Here is a 13,494-nt window from a genome sequence, read left to right on the forward strand (position 1 = left end):
TGTAATAGGGAACTTTGTCAAATGTCGTCCAATATTTGATCAAATCTAGGGCCTCGCTGTAGATTTGATCAAAGAAGTCGCTTGTCTTCTGTTCACTGCAATGTAACATGTTACCACACAGAGCCCTAGCATCGCTGCAGCGTTCTGTCATCTGTAGTGTTTTTATAAACATCGCCGGTAAATACAATTGGTGTGTGCCGGCAACTACAAAATTAATAGAGGTGTATGAAGCCGATGAGGTGCTTTACAACATGAGGCACGCTGAATACAAAAATAGATTAAGAAGATTGGAGACCTGACCTAACATAACCTAACCTAACTTAACCCTATGACGCCTAAGGGGGGGGGGGGGGTTAGTTGAACCCACAATTTTTGTATGCCCCCTGATTTTTCCCTTTGAGTTATTGTTTGTTAGCTATTTTATGAAACGTTAGTGTCAATACATTTTATAGAAAAAATTTTCTTTGAAAGAAAAAATAAATAAACTTATTATGGGTCCAACAAACCCACCCCTTAGGCTTCCATGCTATAGAAAATTTCCCTTAATAGGATTTCGTATTTCCCATCTCTACAACAATGCAAGTTAGTTTCTTGTTGGTTGGTATTCTTGATATTCACAACAATCGGTTTACTTTCAGAGGAAGTGATTGTTGATGTCAGTCAGCTGTTATTTATCTTGTAAACTTGCAGTGAGTTAGTGCAGTTCCCAACAGGTAGGCCTCCAGTAACTTTGGTGTCCTACACAGCAAAAACGAAACCAAGTAAAAACTCACTGATGTTGTCAACAATGCACCAAGATAAAGACACTGTTGGAGGAGAGAAGAATAGAACCGAGATAAATGCATATTATAATTCCACTAAAGGTGGAATTGATACCATTTATCAAATGGCTCGTATGTACACCTGCAAGAGGGGAACAAAGAAATGGCCTCTATCTGTATTTTACTCTCTCATCGACATTTGTGCTATCAATGGAACCACCATATTCATCCAGCAACATCCAAGATGGAATGAAAAGAAACACAACAAACGGGAACTTTATCTTCTGCAAGCAGGAATGGAACTAGTGAAATTGCAGGTAGAAGAAAGAAGTGCCAATGCAAGAGGGTTATTTAACCAACTTGTTCAATCAATGGAGACTATTCTACAAAAGAAAATCAAAGAAGTGGCAACAGAAGCACGTCAGCCTCCTGAGGGAAAGGTCGGTACCATATTTGTGCAAGAAAAGCTAAAACAAAGAAGCAGAAGTACAACAATCGTAAGTAAACCAAAAAAGCATTGTGGACAGTGTCATAAACATGTGTGTAACACACATTCAGAAAAAAAATGTGAAGTGTGTCTCTTGCCTTGAAGTTGAGTACTCAGAGTAGTCTATTGTATATGAATACATCTGTATTTTGTGTTGTAATATGCCAATTTTTTATTCACTCAATCCAATATTTATAACAATTAGCAACATTTATAATCCGATGCCTTAGTTAAAATACATAAACCATTTTGAAAGTTGTAATTTTTCGTCAGTAAACTTATTTAATACCTGTGGGCTTGGCGAACCCCCCTCTCAGGCATCCAAGTTAGAAAAAAAGGCTTGGGCGTCCTAGGGTTAACCTAACCTAACCCTCTCCTGTAGCAAGGAATCGGAGTGTTACAGTGAGCCTGTCTTCTGCAGATGTAGCAGTTCTTAAGTGAATATTGTGCTTTGTGATATGAGGATACACTTCACTGAGCACATACAGAAATGTGTGCTCATCCATTCTTAAGTACTTGATGTACGAATTGACGTCCTCCACTATAATCTCACATAACAAGTTTTGTTGAGTGCTTTTATCGTGTCGTCGTAAAACCCACGGCTTCACCCAGATGTGTTTCCTTTTCTTCCCCTGCTTCTCTTCCGCACACAGTGCAATTATGGTACATGCAACTGCTGCGGTTAATAACAAGTTGTTTTGAAACTTCCTGGCAGATTAAAACTGTGTGCCGGACCGAGACTCGAACTCGGGACCTTTGCCTTTCGCGGGCAAGTGCTCTACCAACTGAGCTACCCAAGCACGACTCACGCCCCGTTCTCACAGCTTTACTTCTGCCAGTACCTCGTCTCCTACCTTCCAAACTTTACAGAAGCTCTCCTGCGAACCTTGCAGAACTAACACTCCTGAAAGAAAGGATATTGCGGAGACATGGCTTAGCCACAGCCTGGGGGATGTTTCTAGGATGAAATTTTCACTCTACAGCGGAGTGTGCGCTGATATGAAACTTTCTGGCAGATTAAAACTGTGTGCCGGACCGAGACTCGAACTCGGGACCTTTGCCTTCCGCGGGCAAGTGCTCTACCAACTGAGCTACCCAAGCACGACTCACGCCCCGAGTTCGAGTCTCGGTCCGGCACACAATTTTAATCTGCCAGGAAGTTTCATATCAGCGCACACTCCGCTGTAGAGTGAAAATTTCATTCTAGGAACAAGTTGTTTTTATCAGCCATCTTGAACTTGGACGAAAAATATGGTGACAGTGTAATACCCCTTGTAGTGCTACGTCAAAGATCTTTGTCAAATATATTTGACGGGATATTTGATCACGTCTTTGATCAAATCATTGACAAAGAAATTTGATAGTGTAATACCGACCTAATCGTATCCACCCGTCTGGAAAATTTTTATTTGTCACACCCTGTATAAGGGAGAAACAAACGTGGGTTCACGCCCATGACAGAACTGGGAAGCGGCAAACTTGGAACACCGGCTTCGCATCTCCCTCATCGCAGGTAACAGTCCGAACGAGAAGAGACTACTGGACGGTGTATCAGATGCTGATGTCATCGACAGCCGTTGTACACCCATTCTTGCAGAATCATGGCGGCCGTATCATCCGTCAGAGCCGTGGCGATGACAGCGCGCCGCGCTGCCGATGCGCGAATGATTGCGTCAAAACCGGTTGCGGAAACGTTTAAAAAGCTTCGCCCGATCGGTCGGCTGCCTAACACGGGCCGGACACAATGGCCGCAAAAACAACAACAACAAAAACAGCAACAACTGCGGCGGCAGCGAACGCGGCTGCTGGTGAAATATGGTGGGCGTGCGGACACAGATTAAGATCGCCGCTTGTAATGGGCGACAAAACGCACCGGCCGGCTGGATGACTGCTGATTTATTGCGCCAGTGTACAAACGCGCTGCGACAGATAAGCAATAAATCGGATCGCCGCCGCCAGATGTGATTTGGCGGCGCGGGTTTCGCTGGCGGTTGCGACTGTGCCTCGCCAAAGAAACGGCGGGCGACCGGTGGTTGATAACAACAGAAGGGGGGGAGGGGGGAGGGAGCACGGCGGAGCGCTTCATTTCCGGTTGCAAATGGAGGCGGCGGCTGCGGCAGCGTGACAGCTAATTCCCAGAAACGGCGCGCCATTGTCTCTGGCCGTTTGTGGCCGACGGCCAACTTGGGGAACAACAGCGCTGGCCACGCCGAAACAACTGATGACTCTGGCGTTCACTTGTCCTTTTTTTCAGTACGCGTTCAGTAGCGCAGCTATTGTGCTGATATCCCAATTGCATCAAACTACCGCATGTCTAGTGCACTGTGAAAATGCAATAAACGTGAGTTATAGAATGAAACAGCGCACGGAAATATATTTGCAAATTTTACGACGACTTCCGCCGATGAAAACTATAGATGACATATACAGGGTACAACAACATAAACAACAGCAATAATAATAATGAGCGTATGGCATTGGTGGCAGGGAGACCCCTCGCGGGGCGGTTCTGCCGCCACTCCACAAGTTCTTTAACGCCACTAGGGCGACTTGCGAGTGAATGAGGATGAAATGGTGATGAAAGACACACAACTTCCAGTAATCTCGAGGGAGAGAAAATCCCTGACCCCGTCGGCAATCGAATCCGGGTTCCCGTGCGCGGGAAGCGAGAACGCTACCGCAAGACCACGAGCCGCGGACGAAATAATGGTAATAACACGTTTTGAAATATTGTACATGACTGGAGCAACGACCGCAGAATGAAATCTTCTTGCAGGAATATTAAAAAGTCAATTGCAAATTGGAAGGTTTATTATAACCCCTTTCCCATGGTTTCAACGTTTATAGAAACTTCTTGTTCAGAAGGTGAAACTGATAACTGGATCACATGTTGCGGCTGAGGTACGTCAAAATGTTTTTAGAAGAAAATAATAACACGGTTGTCTTACCCGAATTCTTTCCTGGGCCAGATGACCTACAAAGGAACTCTACGAACACGCAGACATCACAGATAAATTTAGGAAAAGACGCTTAAGGTTCTACGGACACCTACGTAGTATGGATGAAAACAGAATCACAAACAGAATTTTTAACATCGTTAATACAATAAAATTAAAAGACCAATTAGACAAAAGAAACACAAGAAGACCTACAACAATTGAAAATTTCAGAAGAAGACATTGAGGACAGAAAGCAGTTCTGAAGTAAAATCAAAAACAAGAAATTATAACAAGTATGAAACAAAAAAGCAACAGAGGAAGAAATGTACAGACGAAAAGAAGAAAACACGCAGTGAAATAACGCAGAGGTTTTGGGCGGGGGGGGGGGGGGGGGGGGGGGGAAGGAAAGAAGAAAAGGAAGTGAAGCTCTGATTGGCTCAAGTTCAGGGGTATAATCGAGAGTAATAATAATAATAATAACAATAATAGTAATAATATCGCAGAATATAATATTAAAATCAAGAATCCTTTAATAAGGACTTAAAGTCTCTTGGTTTGCTCCAGAAAGGCGACCGTTTTTGAGTAACACCCGTTTTCAAATAACTTGCCAGGAGTTATAAAAAGTGAAGGTAACTTTAAAGGAATTATACGTTCTCCATCGACTCCCTTGACGAATGTTGTTAATGGTATCCAGTAACTAAGGTATCACATAAAATTTGCTCCTCCATAGTAGTAATGCGACATACTTAGGTATTTGTGACAAGTTTGACGTAAACTTCTCATGCAAATGTTTTAGATTTTTCAGTTTTCAGTTATTCTACTTCCTTCAGGACCATTTCACTTAAGCCGTCCTCACACAGGAAATTTGTGGTAAGTGCTTATGGGACCAAACTGCTGAGGTCATCAGTCCCTAGGCTTACACACTGCTTAATCTAACTTACACTAAGGACAACACACGCCCATGCCCGAGGGCGGACTCGAACCCCCGACAGGGGGAGCCGCGCGAATCGAGCCAAGGCGCCGAAGACCGCGCGGCTACACCGCGAGGCACGGGAAGAATTATGTTTGAAGCTTCAGAGTACCGATATTCTGAACTCAGGGAGTCGGACTTCGTTCCCAGCCAGCACATGCAGAAGCCAACAGTTTAACACTGCCGGACCGTGCAGTATGTAAGGTTTACAATTTGAGTCTTCTGGAAGCGTCATAAAAGTTGCACTTGGCATACCTTCGTAAATATTATGTGGTTACCCATCCTACCAGTAACGACTCTTGCAGCACGCCTTTGAATTGCTTCGATGTCTTACTTTAATCTGAACTGGTGGGGATACCAAACATTTTAGCAGTATCCAGGAATAGGCTATACAAGAGTTCTGCGCGCGGTCGCCTTTATAGATGAACTACACTTTCCTAGCATTCTTCCAATAAATCTAAGTCGACCATTTTCCGTCCCTACAACCTACCTTACATGCTAGTTCCATTTCATGTCGTTTTGTATCGTTAATGGCTTCTGCAGTTTACGTATTTATTTTTTAAAGTAATAATTTTATTTTAAATATATTTTAATTTAATAATAAATAACCGCAGAAAATTGCTCAAAGTTTCACAGTATATTCTCTAGGCATTTATTTAGCACAGACATTTCCCCGTTCTTAAAAATATTTATCCATTATCGAGAAACACCCTAAAAACTTGTTTTTTGCTACCAGAGATTCGATAGGCAGTACACCGCTCCATTCGCACCATCAACAGAGCAGGTTCTGCTAACGGTGTACTACGCCTTCCACATCGCTGGCATCGGGTTCTACACAACGCTGGTGACTACGTTGAAGGACAGTAACAGTGCAAACCTGTAATTCCGTTGTATCGGTTGTGAATAAATAGTTGCCACTATTTAAGTTCCAATCCTTGTACTTATGAAACGTAACTGGCGCTCCTTCCGCATGCTTCTCTTTACATCCGTAGCAGTGACAATACTGCATCATAGCTATTACTAAAGCTGAAATTTTAGACAAGCAGGGTCAACCCCGAAAATTACGTGACTAGCCTGGTTTGACATTGAGAACACGCACAATACACTGCGCTCGCTCCAAAGATATACGTACTTACTTTATGTGAAGTGGTTATTTCCTTCTTCTACTATGTTTTCAAGATCAGATTTCAATGTAGATGTGTCATTCCACCTGTGGATGAACAGATGAAATGGGTTTTTCGATTGTATACCACAACACGAAGGGCATACAGCGTACTGGTTATGAATAAGCAAGTAACACTGCCTCTGTGGAATGTAAGCGCAATTACAGTTATGGTTAATGATATTCCTCAGTGGATATATTTTAATGTAACACTCGTTCATGTTCATGTATTTTTTTGGAGGTGCTGGAAAACCACTTAAGGGACGAAATTAACCAACCGCAGAACAAAATGTAACGTCTGTTACACACAGCGTTCACAGTCTTGCTACTTTAACCCTTTGAAGAGTAAATTTTTATACACTAGCCTGCTTCTCTGGTGTTATTTATTTTGGGGTAGTTGAAATACACAGGCTTTTGAAATGAAACAAGCTGTTCGCTTACTATTTTCTAATCAACACATTTTACTGTATTTTGTTACGTGATAAGTATTACAAGAAAGCCCAAATTTTTTTTTTGTGGTAACATTTCAACAGAGTATTTACAACAGCGCCGGAAACTTCAAGGTCTGTAGTATCCTCAATTTATGTTCATCTTCCTGTCTACACTGCCGACGGCCTTGATGCAGTGGTAGCATCGGCTTCCGTCAGATCACCGAAGGTCAGAGCTTCAGGGTTGGCGAGCACTTAACTGAGAAATAGCGGTACCGTTCGCGCAAACTGACATACGACCGGGAGAGCGGTGTGCTGACCACATGCCACTCCGTATCCACATCCGGTGACGCCTATGGGCTGAGCATGTCACGGCGGTCGGTCAGTACCGTTGGGTCTTCAAGGCCTATTCAGATGGTGTTTTGTTTTGTTTCGTTTCTGTGTACAGTACAATATCTAAAATAAATCTCGTTTCGACAACGCACTATATAAACCGTTTTATTCAAAATCTGTGCTTTAGGGTTGGTATGTACTGTTTGAAAATTAGTCTACCTTTCCACAGCATTAGAGACACATCAGTGCATACATAGCTGAATAGGTTTAGAATAGACTTGAATATCATTGATAAAAAATTCACTAGATACTTTTATGAAGCCTATTCGGCCCTTCTGCGTCTCCCAAAACGCCTGCGTTATTGAAATGTAACATTCGAAGACCAGCCATAAATCCCTGCCTAGGTACTACAGTCCACAAGAAAAGTGCCTGAGTCGATGGGTCTGTAGACCAATAGTCTGTAGACCAGTAGTCCTTCATTTTATTCTTTTATACGTAAGTCATCAGCATGCAGGCTGCTGAAAACTTATACATCTCGTCTGCACTTGTACCTTTCCACTGTATTCTGCTGTACGATCCTTGACATCGTTTATTGACTATTTTGTAAAATCTGTTGGTTTCCTGGCAATGTATTCCATCAGTTAAATATCAAATGTAAGCTCAAAAATTTCGCTTTCATTAGGTTCCTCGCCGGCCGGTGTGGCCGAGCGGTTCTAAGCGCTGCAGTCTAGAACCGAGCGACCGCTACGGTCGCCTCGGGCATGGATGTGTGTGATGTCCTTAGGTTAGTTAGGTTTAAGTAGTTGTAAGTTCTAGGGAACTGATGACTTCAGGTATTAAGTCCCATAGTGCTCAGAGCCACTTGAACCATTAGGTTCCTCACTTAGTCCACAATGAGGATTCATTCCAGAATTATCCTTAGAAAAAGTATAATCCTGAAGTGGAAACACGGCGTCTGTCACCTATCTGTACCCACTGTTTCCGACTTCTTGCTTCTTTTTCGCCTGTGAGAATTCCAGTTCGTGAATAATTTCAACGTCACTTGATGAATCCTCACTTTGTCATGCTAATATCTTGTAGACTTCGTGGCCTTCGAGATCACTATCAATTGCCGCAGCTGAGTTTTCATTTAACAGTATTTCTCTGATTTCATCGTCACTCAAACCTTTCGAACGCGTTATGCTCACCAAACACGAAAACACAAGTGCAAGTATCGAATTTAGTTCCCTTAGATAGAATGTATACAAGACCTCTGAGAACGCAAACAGATGCAGGAAGTGTTCGTAACAGGTTTCAGCAACACTCAGTGACAGAAGGGAGGAATCGTTACCGATACGGCGGCAGATACACATGACAGACAAGCAAAGACGGTCCGTACGCTCGTAGGCCGGCGCGACTGTATGGCCGCCGCGGTTGCGTCCGGAAGGGTTAATGGCCATTACGCAGAAGTTCCGCAGTAATTGAAAGTTATATCAATAACTGAGTCTGGCGTTGAAGCATCATCCAGTTCCGCGCTACGAATACTTTGACAACGGTCTGCCTGGAACGCGAGGTGTTCTCTTCGCGCTGTCAGCTGCTGTTATACAATGTGTGCTGTGCCGCAGAGCTGCCGGATCTACACCCGGGTCCGCAGCTCGTGGTCGTGCGGTAGCGTTCTCGCTTCCTGCGCCCGGGTTCCCGGGTTCGATTCCCGGCGGGGTCAGGGATTTTCTCTGCCTCGTGATGACTGTGTGTTGTGTGCTGTCCTTAGGTTAGTTAGGTTTAAGTAGTTCTAAGTTCTAGGGGACTGATGACCATAGATGAAGTCCCATAGTGCTCAGATCCATTTGAATCTACACCCGGGCGGGCGATCACTGTAACCTCTTCGCTGGCGTCAGTTTTCTGTGCCGCTCCCGCCATTAGTGCAGCCGGCTGGCGGCGGTCTCTGAGAGCGCCGGCCGTGAGTCCACACACATACCCACGCCCCACTCTGCCGTACCCTGCCGCCCACGCAGAGTCCTAACAAAGCGGCCGGCAAGCCCGCGCTTTCAGACGAACTGACGCCGCGACCACGAGGGATAACAGCCTGTTTTCGAGAGCTCATATCAACAAAGCAGACTGCGACCTGGGAGTACTGTGCAATTCCTCCCAGCAGCTACACGAGCAAACGCTGTTAATGCATTAACACACCACTACCAAACCGAGCTAGGTGTCGCAATAGTTAGCACACTGCACTAGCATTCCAGCCATCCAGATTCAGGTTCTCCGTGATTTACCTAAATCGCTTCTGTCAAATGCCGGGATGGTTCCTTTGACAGGGCACGGCCGATTTCCTTCCCCATCCTTCTGTAAATCGAGCTTGCGCTCCGTCTCTAATAACCTCGTTGCCGACGGGACATTAAACGCTAATGCCCTCCTCCTCGACCACTACCAAACACTTGTATCAGGCTGCGCATCAGATTCTACGCCACCGACTGATAAGCAGAGTTGTAAAAGTTCCATAGGTTTCCGTAGATTATCGCAAGCAAACGAATACTACAATAGTTTCTGTAGTAGTTTCGGTGGCTTAAGGTCGTACCCGTGTTAACTGTACGTTAGCTGACGATCACTTTCGCTTTAAGATAGCTAAAGTCACCATAGAGGCAATTCTGACGCTGCGGTTGACGATGGAAGCAAGACTAAAGAAAAATCCAGACACGTTCATGGGATTTGTCGACATGCAAAAAGCGTTGGACTTTGCGAAATTATGAGAAATTATGAGAAAAATAGGGGTAAGCTGTAGGAAAACGAGTAATATACAATGTGTACATGAACCAAGAGAGAACAATAACGACCAAGAACGACGTGCTCGGATTAAAAGGAATGCAAGACGGGGATGTGGTCAGTAGCTCCTACTTTTCAATCTGTACATCGAAGAAGCAAGGATGGCAATAAAAGAAAGGTTCAAGGGTAGGATTAAAATTCAAAGTGAAATGATACCAGTGTTAAGACACTGCTATGCTCAGTGAAGGTGAAGAAGAATTACCAGATCTGCTGAATGGAATGAACAGTCCAATGAGTACAGAATACGGACTGAGAGTAAATCGGAGGAAGCCGAAAGTATGAAATAGCAGAATGGGAACAGAGAGAGACATCAGAATCGGTGATCACGAAGTAGATGAAAGTAAGGAATTCTCCTACCTAGGCAGCAAAAGAACCGATGACAGACGGAGCAAGAAGGACATAAAATGCAGACTAGCATTGGTAAAGAGTGCGTTCCTCGCCAAGTCTACTAGTATCAAACATGGGACTCAATTTGAGGAAGAAATTTCTAGGAATGTACTTTTAGATCACAGCAATGAATGGTGGTGAGACATGGAAAGTGTGAAAACCAGAAAGGAATAGAAGCATTTGAGATACGGTGCACACAAGAATGTTGAAAATTAGATAGACTGACAAGGTAAGGAATGAGGACGTGATCCGCAGAATCAGCAAGGATAGGAATACAGAGTCCGCAGCCCGTGGTCGTGCGGTAGCGTTCTCGCTTCCCACGCCCGGGTTCCCGGGTTCGATTCCCGGCGGGGTCAAGGATTTTCTCTGCCTCCTGATGACTGGGTGTTGTGTGATGTCCTTAGGTTAGTTAGGTTTAAGTAGTTCTACGTTCTAGGGGACTGATGACCATAGATGTTAAGTCCCATAGTGCTCAGAGCCATTTGATAGGAATACAGTACAGTACAGTACAGGATGCTAGGATACCTGTTAAGATATCAGCGAATAACTTCCAGGGTACTGGAGGATAAAAACTGTAAAGGAAGACAGTGACTGGAATACATCCAGCAAATAATTAAGGATGAAGGTTGCAAATGTTACTCTGAGATGAAACGGTTGGCACTAGAGAGGAATTCGTGATGGGCCGCATCAACTTCGTCAAAAGACTGACGACTGAAAATAATTGTGTGTGTTGCATACCTATCGGAAATTACCTCAGAACGATCGCTTTCTTTACGTAGGCCTATGCGTTCAGTGTGTTACAAGATTCCCATAAAACCCGGAAGCGGTGAACCATTTACAAACTGATTGGGAATATTCAGGGTGGAGAAAAATTGTGTCACGAAACCTTAACCTTGGATAGCTGATGCCAGTAGGAACCAAAATTACTAGTGTTGTGTAGGTCGACAACGCACCTTTCGTCGGTCGATGGGCAGCGCTCTGGTTGTCGGTTCACACATACAAAAGTCCCTCGCCGGTAACGGCCACTACGTGATACGAATAGGTCTTGCTCTTTGTCTCTGCCTGACGCCAGAGGCCTTCACGTCTAAGCTTCGCTTCAGAGCACACACACGTCACCTGCGATTTAGTAAGCAAGGCGGCGCAGTATTGGTTTGAAGAACAGCGAGATCTCCGCTAGGCAAAGCATTTGCGGTCATGCGTTGTCCAGACCATCCGGCAACAGGGCAATCCCACACCCAATCGGAGTGCGTTGTAGACCTACACAACACTATTAATTTTGGTTCCTACTAGCATCAGCTATCCAGGGTTAAAATTTCGTGACACAATTTTTATCCACCCCGTATAAAGTTCCGAGTAACGTACGGAACATTTTTGGTTCAAATGGCTCTGAGCACTATGGGATTTAACTTCTGACGTCATCAGTCCCCTAGAACTTAGAACTACTTAAACCTAACTAACCTAAGGACGTCACACACATCCACGCCCGAGGCAGGATTCGAACCTGCGACCGTGGCGGTCGCGTGGTTCCACACTGTCGCGCCTAGAACCGCTCGGCCACCACGGCCGGCGAACATTTTTGTTCTACAGAGTTATCCTCCTCACAGTTGCTTAAAAGTAAACAGCGTTCGCAGCCATACTGAAATTGTCAACTTTTTCTTGAGGTTTTATTCGAAAATGTTTGATTTGTTGCGTGAAATAGAAGGATGTTGCAGTAAAAATGAAGAAAACGGTACAGGTTTATCATACAGCGCTAAAAAACGCAATTTCGTAAAACAAGAAAAATGAAGAAAACTATATATCAAACATCGTTTCAATACTTTGTCGATCGTACATAAAGAATGTTCCTGTTATTGATAAACAATTTTTTGCATTTATCAATAATAACATTGACCACGATGAAGAACGTTCTATTAAGTACGAAATAACAACAATAATTATTTATATTTTTATGTTTGTTCTTTTAAACTGCTTTCGTTACATAAAAGCACTGAAGTTACACGATCAAGTAATTTTTATTACTTACGAAATGCAATTTATAATCGATAAGGATATAAAGTGCACAATGGACTAACACTGAATGAAGTGCAGTTCTAATTATATTAAAAACAAATAACCGAAGAAACAAAAAAACAAAGACAAGTCGTCGGCCGACAGTTTCTCTCTTCGCGACTAATTTATAATTCTGTCCCTACCAATGCTACCAATACTACCCATAATCCTACCATTTACTACGTCATTGACGTAGTGTACCAAAACTACCGAAACATCGATTTGGTGGAGCGCAACACTTAGATTTGCTGTCCAGGAAAGCAGTCACACACCACATATCATACTCGCTCCCTTTTTGGAGACGGAAAAATAACTTCGTACAAATTTGACAGCTTAATCCTTATGTTCCTTCTTCCTTTAAGATTCCATACCTCAATCTATAGGAAGTGAACCCTTCTTGGGTCACTTTGTTGTACGTCCGTCTCTCTCTCTCTGTCTTTCCGACTGCTGAGACCAATTTTCCTCGGGAACGGGTTGAGGTGTCAAGTTCATGTTTATGTCACGGTCCCTTAGCGGTGTAAATAATTTAAACGTCTTGGCCAGTGCAATATAAAGGTCCGAAAGTATGTGTCACATATTTTGATACTCTTTAGCTCACTGATCAAATAAAAGAGGCGTATTCGCTAATTGTGAATACTATTAGACATCGGCTCTGCAGTTTATTAGTGACACACAAAAATTTGTCCCGGACCGGTACTGGAACCTATCCGAGCAGTCGCCATAATCACTTCCGCTATCCGTGCGCACCTCCCGAACCGATCGAAACCTCCATAAGACCCTGTGTCTACGTCCTACCACGCACAGTTTCCGTGATGACCGCACAGTGAAAGGATCCTGTGACCAATGGAGATATCCTATTGTACTTGTTTTATTTTCACTGTTAAATATACGTTCAGTTTTTAGTAAAACAAACACGAAACTGTATTCTGAAACATGTTTTGTTTCTCCACAAGACAGTGCCACAAGTTCCTCCAAAATCGTTATACAAAACGTAAGTTTGTCATACAAACAAATGTAAATCTACAGAATGAGATTTTCACTCTGCAGCGGAGTGTGCGCTGATATGAAACTTCCTGGCGCTGGCCGTGGTGGCCGAGCGGTTGAAGGCGCTTCAGTCTGGAACCGCGCGACCGCTACGGTCGCAGGTTCGAATCCTGCCTCGGGCATGGACGCGTG

The 13,494-nt window shown here is 43.9% G+C and overlaps 1 protein-coding gene and 1 non-coding gene across 2 annotated transcripts in view; one reads left to right on the forward strand and one right to left on the reverse strand.

Moving 5' to 3' along the window:
• Positions 1-13,494, forward strand: part of LOC126419388 (somatomedin-B and thrombospondin type-1 domain-containing protein-like) — a 359,147-nt gene that overhangs the window by 161,322 nt on the left and 184,331 nt on the right. The gene's annotated exons all lie outside the window — the stretch shown is intronic.
• Positions 2,276-2,350, reverse strand: Trnap-cgg (transfer RNA proline (anticodon CGG)). Its single transcript has one exon. It is a non-coding gene; the product is annotated as a tRNA-Pro (tRNA).

Source organism: Schistocerca serialis, chromosome 9, assembly GCF_023864345.2.
Source record: "Schistocerca serialis cubense isolate TAMUIC-IGC-003099 chromosome 9, iqSchSeri2.2, whole genome shotgun sequence".
Lineage (NCBI taxonomy): Eukaryota > Metazoa > Arthropoda > Insecta > Orthoptera > Acrididae > Schistocerca > Schistocerca serialis.